Raw genomic sequence first — 7,320 nt, 5'->3', positions numbered from 1 at the left:
CTTCACTTACAGGCAGTCTATTTATTATTGTTAGTTTGTTAGCTTGTTGGCTTATTGTTGATTTTTAGCAGAGGGCTCTTTGTTATTTTGCCTATGAGAGGCATCTGTCTTGGTGCGTTTTTTGTCCCTTTTTTTTATTAGTATTTCCTTCCATTTTTGTTGTGGTTATTTTATTATATGCTGGTTGATTCTCTTTTGGGGAGATATTTGGCTTAGTTTTCCTCTTTTTTTTTCTGGTCTGACAAATCTGTTGACTTTTTTTTCTTCCATATTTAACTTAGCCAAACTTTTCTGTAAGCTTTTGTTGTAGATACTATATTGGCTGGTGGTGGGTTGTGTTCTCTTCAGTGGGAGGTGTTTGATTTGGTCTGGCTAGGACTTTCTGTTTGTTTGTCTTTGCTTCTTTTTTTCTATTTAGTCTTATTTATTTATTTATTTATTTTTACCAGAGCACTGCTCAGCTCTGAGTTATGATGGTGTGGGTATTGAACCTGGGACTATGGAGCCTCAGGCATGAGAGTTTCTTTGTATAAAAATTGTGTTAAGAGGAGTCTGGTGTTAGCTCTGCAAGTTAAGCCCACATGGTGCAAAGCACAAGTACAGGCTTAAGGATATGGTGTGAGCCCCTGGTTCCCCGCCTGCAGGGGAGTCACTTCACAGGTGTTGAAGCAAGTCTGCAGATGTCTATCTTTCTCTCTCCCTCTCTGTCTTCCCCTCCTCTCTCTATTTCTCTCTGTCCTATCTAACAATGATGACATAAATAACAACAACAATAACTACAACAACAATAAAAAGGGCAAAAAAAGTAAAAATAAATAAATATTTTAAAAATATGTTCTGTGCTCACTTCAGCACTATACTAAAATTGGAACTATACAAAGATTAGCATGGCCTCTATGCAAGGATGACATGCAAATTTCATGAAGCATTCCATATTTTTTGAATAACTATCATACAGATTAATGGACCACAAAAAAGGCAGGAACAGCTATTCTCATCTCTGACAATAGATTATAAATTAAATAAAGTAATGAAAGATAGGCAAGGTCATTATATAAAGATTAAAGGATCAATAAACCAAGAAGACTTAACAAATTTTAACATCTATGCACCCAATGAGGGACCATCTAAATACATCAAGCACCTACTAAAAGAACTTCAAAAATACATCAATAGTAATACAATAATAGTGGGAGACTTTAACACCCCACTCTCACACTGAGACAGATCAACAAAGGAGAGAATCAACAAAGAAACAAGAGAGGGAGTCGGGCTGTAGCACAGCGGGTTAAGCACAGGTGGCGCAAAGCACAAGGACTGGGCATAAGGATCCCGGTTCAAACCCCGGCTCCCCACCTGCAGGGGAGTCGCTTCACAGGCGGTGAAGCAGGTCTGCAGGTGTCTATCTTTCTCTCCTCCTCTCTGTCTTCCCCTCCTCTCTCCATTTCTCTCTGTCCTATCCAACAACGACAACAACAATAATAACTACAACAATAAAACAACAAGGGCAACAAAAGGGAATAAATAAATTAAATAAATATTTAAAAAAAAAAAAGAAACAAGAGAATTAAATGAAGAGATGGACAGACTAGACCTCTTGGACATTTTCAGAGTTCTTCGCCACAAAAAACTGGAATACACCTTCTTTTCAAATCCACACAACACATACTCAAGGATAGACCACATGTTAGGCCACACAGACAGCATCAATAAATTGAACAGCATTGAAATCATCCCAAGTATCTTCTCAGACCACAGTGGAGTAAAGCTAACATTTAACAACAAAAAGAAAATTACTAAAGACACAGAATTTGGAAACTAAACAACATACTGCTTAAGAACCACTGGGTCAGAGAGACACTCAAGCAAGAAATTCCAATGTTCCTGGAAACAAATGAAAATGAAGACACAAGCTATCAAAATATTTGGGATACAGCTAAAGCAGTATTATTGCATCTGCCAATCCCACCCTAATCATTGCAAAGAGTACCACCTCAGTATGCTTCACTTCAGACTGTGTCCAGAGAATTCAGGTGTGGAACAACAACCCTTCAGCTTCATCACTCAGGTGAGACCTTTCCTTTCATAGTATTCTCTAATTCCATTCCAGGTGGTCCATTCCCCAATGAAGTCCCCAAACCTAGATATAGACCAAGTCCCCTGAGATAGACCATATTTTCATTAATGTCCATAAACCAGGGAAAAATATATACCTGAAAGCAGAAGTACACAAGAGTCTTCAGGGAGTACCCCCCAACACTTCATCTGCACTATTCCAGTCTTTAGGTCCATGATTGTTCAACAATTTGTTTGGCTTTGTATGTTAACTCTCTTTTTAAAAATATATTTATTTTATTTATTTATCCCCTTTTGTTGCCCTTGTTGTTTTCTTGTTGTAGTTATTGTTGTCGTTGTTGTTGAATAGGACAGAGAGAAATGGAGAGAGATGGGGGAAGACAGAGAGAGGGAGAGAAAGATAGACACCTGCAGACCTGCTTCACCACTTGTGAAGCAACTCCCCTACAGATGGAGAGCTGGGGGCTCGAACCGGGATCCTTACGCCAGTCCTTGTGCTTTGCACCACCTGCACTTAACCCCCTGCGCTACAGCCCGACTCCCATTAACTCTCTTCAGCCATCAGGTTCCGGATGCCAGCATGATGCCGACCAGACTTCCCTGGACTGACAACCCCACCAATATGTCCTGGAGCTCTGCTTCCCCAGAACCCCACCCTACTAGGGAAAGAGAGAGGCAGACTGGAAGTATGGATGGACTAGTCAACACCCATGTTCAGTGGGGAAGTAATTACAGAAGCCAGACCTTCCAACTTCTGCAACCCACAATGACCCTGGGTCCATAGATAGAGAATGGGAAAGCAATAAGGGGAGGGATGGGATATGTAGATTGGCTGGTGGGAATTGTGTGGAGTTGTACCCCTCCTATCCTACTGTTTTGTTAATGACTCTTTTCTTAAATAAAAAAATATGTTATCTGCCCCCACCTATTTTTTCCTCTGATGTAATTAATATTTGCTTTTGTTGTTGTTGTGTTTGCTGAGATTTGCAATATCATTTGTGAGACGACTTAGTTTTTGTGTGTCTAGTGCATAACACAATAACTGAATAGTAACATCCAGGACAAAAAACTACAAAACACACCCCCAAAAGTGCCTAAATCAAAAATGGTTAAATCAAATGCAACAATGAGTCAGGACAGGAGCCCAGAAGAAATTCTAAGTAAGCCAGAAGCAACTTACATGAGGAAACTAATCAAACACTAATGATGTGTTAATCTAGGGAGAGAGGAAAATCTGGAGGAAAGTACTATAAAAAAATAGGGAAATAATGAATGAGACCCTGAAAGAAAACAAAGCTAAAATGAGGTAATTAGGAAATTGAAAGCTGTAATAACTGAGCTAAAAGACCAGTTAGCAGAAGAAAAGAATACTGAAATTGAAGAAGGTTAAAATAAATAAATAAATAAATAAATAAATAAATGAATGAATAAATAAATGAATAAGGAAGCTGAGGGGAGAGATGAATAACAATCACAGGAAAATAATTAGCCAGACCAAGGATCACTTATACTAAACTGAGAAAGAAATAAAAGAGCTATAAAAGAGATTGAGAGATACAGGAAATGAGACATATGGGAAGATCTCAAAAGAAATCTCATGCAGAATTTACCTACCAGAGGAACAAAGAGAATAAGGTGAAGAAACCATACTAGAGGAAATAATAGAAGAAATCTCCCCTACCCTAAACAACAGAAATTACATTAAGAGTCAAGAAGTTCAGAGATGTCCGAACTGGAATCAACCCACACTTGAAATCACCATATCACATCATTGTTACAATGGAAAGATATATATCTAATGAGCTTTCAGTGAAAAATGGTTTCAACCACAAACAGCATATCCTACTAGACTGTCATTCAGACTAGATGGAAGGATTAAAAAACAAAAACAAACAAACAGCAACAACAACAAAAAACTTCTCCAACAAGCAACAAACAGTTAAAGTAGATAGCTATCACCAAGACATATTGGAAAGAGGTTTGAATACACATATAAAGGTGAACTACACAATAAAAAAGCATGTCATATATCAGAACACACACACACACACACACACACACACACACGATGAATAGTGGCGCTGCAATAACTTATATCCATAATATCAATGAATCGTTCTGGCCAAAATTATTCCACTGAATGACACAGAGCAGGAAGACGAATCAGAAAACACAATCCAACCATATGCTGTATTCTTGAAACCCACCTGATTCAACACAACAAAAACAGTCTCAAAATTAAAGAATAGAAAAAATATCAGACAAGCTAAGAGATTAAAAAAAAAAAAAAAACACCTCAGATTGGAGGTGGTGCTTCAACTGGCAGATTGCCAAACTGGTACCAGTCTCTCCCAATAAGGACTTTAAATCCCTGTAATCTCTCCTTAAGTCTATCTCTGTCCATGAGCCACACATGTTTGCAATCACCCATGGCTTGGTGGATTCCTGAAGTGATCCCAGTCTTATCTGTTGGATTCTCAGGTGATCATCTTTGCTATTCCTAGTTTATCTGAGAGAGCAAAATGCAGCTGCTGCTATTCATTAGCCATTCTAATGGATGTTACCAGGCTCTGTTTGTTCATCCAGGTCCATCCAGGCTCCAGAAAGTAGTTGATCACTCCCTCTGCCACCCAGCTGGCCCTCACACAGCACACAGCACACAGCTCTGCTGGAGGGACCCAGCTAGGTCCCACCTATGCTCAACTGTTACTTTAAAATATTAAATCACCTATAATCTTAAGCCAGGGAGACCAGAAGCAATTGGTGTTGCCAGTATATATTATAAAGTTAATTTTAAATAGTATTAAATTACATAAATTATGGTAAGGTCTTGTATGGTACAGGAAGTCCTAACCTTGATATTTTCAAAGTCAAGTAAATTTCCAGATAAGTTTGTTATAACACTATCTATCTATTGTATTCTTAAAATTTATAACAGCAGGAACCTTCCTAATTCTCTATAAAACTCACATTTCTCCCAGTCCTGGAACCTCTGGAGCATGGCTCATTTTCCTGCATGCTTTTCTCGATTCATACCATTTGAGACTGCATCTCAACTAAATCAATGCTACCAGTACCACCATCAGATCTTTCACTTCAGACAGTGTCCAGAGATGCCAGGTGTGGAAATCAACCATTCATTTTAATTACTTTGGTGAAACTTTAGTTCATAGGACTCCTTAACTCTATTTCAGGTGGCACACTTTCTTACAAAGCCACAGAACCTAGATATAGACCAGAGCTCATGAGACAGAGTATATGTGCACGTATATCCATAAGTTAGGGGAAGTATATGCTTTAAAGTTCATAACAGTTTGCAGCAACTCAATAAGTACAGCAAGCAAGTAGAAAGACTTAAATCAACACTATAATCTATAAAATAGTTTCTTTTTAAAATAGTATTATTTTATTTTATTTATTTATTCCCTTTTGTTGCCCTTTTTAATTGTTGTAGTTATTGATATCATCCTTGTTGGATAGGACAGAGAGAAATGGAGAAAGGAGGGGAAGATAGAGAAAGGGAGAGAAAGATAGACACCTACAGACCTGCTTCACCACTTGTGAAACATCTCCCCTACAGGTGGGGAGCCGGGGGCTCAAACCCAGATCCTTCTGCTTGTCCAGGGGCTCGAAGCAGCATCCTTCTGCCTGTCCATGCGCTTTGTGCCACCTGTACTTAACCCACTGTGCTACCGCCCAACTCCCGCTTAAATAGTTTCTATGTAGAACTGCACACCCTCCTCACCCACTTCCTATTCCAATTCCCTCAATTACTCTAAAGCTAGCCTTGTCAGATAAAGTAAGAACAACAAAAGCTAGATAAGGGCAAGAGACCAGCATACTTTAATGATGGTTCTCTTGCTCAGTACCAGTCTACCCAATCATCAGGCCTTAGTCAGGCATAGATGTCTAAGAGATCCCTTTCTCCACCATTGATGGTCATCTCCATCAGGAACAGCTTGTGGCCCTCAGCAGAACATTTCCCTCAGTGTGAAACAACAATGGTAGGGACTGCCCCACACTCAGAAGGGAAGCTGGGTCAACATTCTCTGCAACTTGAGGAAGACTAGTCCTGAAATGAGTGCAGCCTAGAATGTTCTTATCTATGACCGTGGAATGCAATCTCTGACCTACAGGGATATAGAGATGACACAGGCTCCTATGATAAATATGGGCCCCAGAACAGACTGACTGGGTTAATGGTATTTATATATGTTTCCCATATTTGCGAGTTACAGATGTATGCTGGAATCCCACCTCTCTAGATCCCTGCCCAACTAGAGAAAGACAGAAAAATCATGGGAGGACGGATCCAACTGACAACGCATATTTCTTATAGAGAAGCAATTACAGAAGGCAGACCTTTCTCCTTCCGCACTCCATAATGATCCTGGGCATATACTCCCAGAATGATAAAGCATAGTAAAATCTTCCATTGGAGAGGATGGGATGCAGAACTCTGGTGGTAGGAATTGTCTGGAATTATACCCCTCTCATCAAATGGACTTGTGGATCATAATTCATTAAAAAAGTGGGCCAAAGAACTAAACAGATTTTGTACTACAAATCCATTACTCCTGTACACCCCCCCCCATTTTTTATTGGATAGAACAGAGAAAGTGAGAGGGGCAAGGGGTATTAATATAAAGTCACCAGCAGATCTGCTTCACCACTTGTTAAGCATTCCCCCAGCTGGTGGGGAGCCTCAAACCAGTATCCTAGAGCAGGCCCTTGCATTTAATACTATGAGTACTTAACCTGGTGCACCACTACCCAGATCCCCAGCACAGTTTACTAAAAAAGAGATAAGAATGGCAGACTGCAGGGCTAGCTTTGTGGGCAGGAGAGAGATGACCAGGGACTCATGGCTGAGCTGGAATGCAGTTCAATCTTTATTGTTGAGCTAGCTATCTCTAATCACAATCCAGTCCTTATATATCTCCTGAGAGGAAGTAAGTAGGATAGGGGATGGGGAGAAGGAAAAAGTGAACCAGTGGGGATTAAACCAGTGCAGGCAAAACAATGATTATGTAAATAGACCACAGTGGCAAGCAAGCAGTGCAACAGAAGGGGTCTTAGAAGCAGAGTTTAGAAGCATACAGTAACATGAAGAAATACTTTGGGACCGGGTGGTGGCACACATGGTTAAGAGCACATATTACAATGTGTAAGGACCCAGATTCAAGTTCCTGGTCCCCACCTGCAGGAGGAAAGCTTCAAGTGGCTTCCCTCTTGATTTCTGGC

General features: G+C 39.9%; 1 pseudogene; it reads left to right on the top strand.

The window, feature by feature from the left end:
• Positions 1–839: 839 nt before the first annotated feature.
• Positions 840–940, top strand: LOC132532892 (U6 spliceosomal RNA; annotated as a pseudogene).
• The last annotated feature ends 6,380 nt before the right edge of the window (positions 941–7,320 follow it).

Source organism: Erinaceus europaeus, chromosome 14 (genome assembly GCF_950295315.1).
Source record: "Erinaceus europaeus chromosome 14, mEriEur2.1, whole genome shotgun sequence".
NCBI classification, from domain to species: Eukaryota; Metazoa; Chordata; class Mammalia; order Eulipotyphla; family Erinaceidae; genus Erinaceus; species Erinaceus europaeus.
Note: the sequence above shows the minus strand (reverse complement) of the source record. Positions and strands in the feature narration are given on the sequence as shown.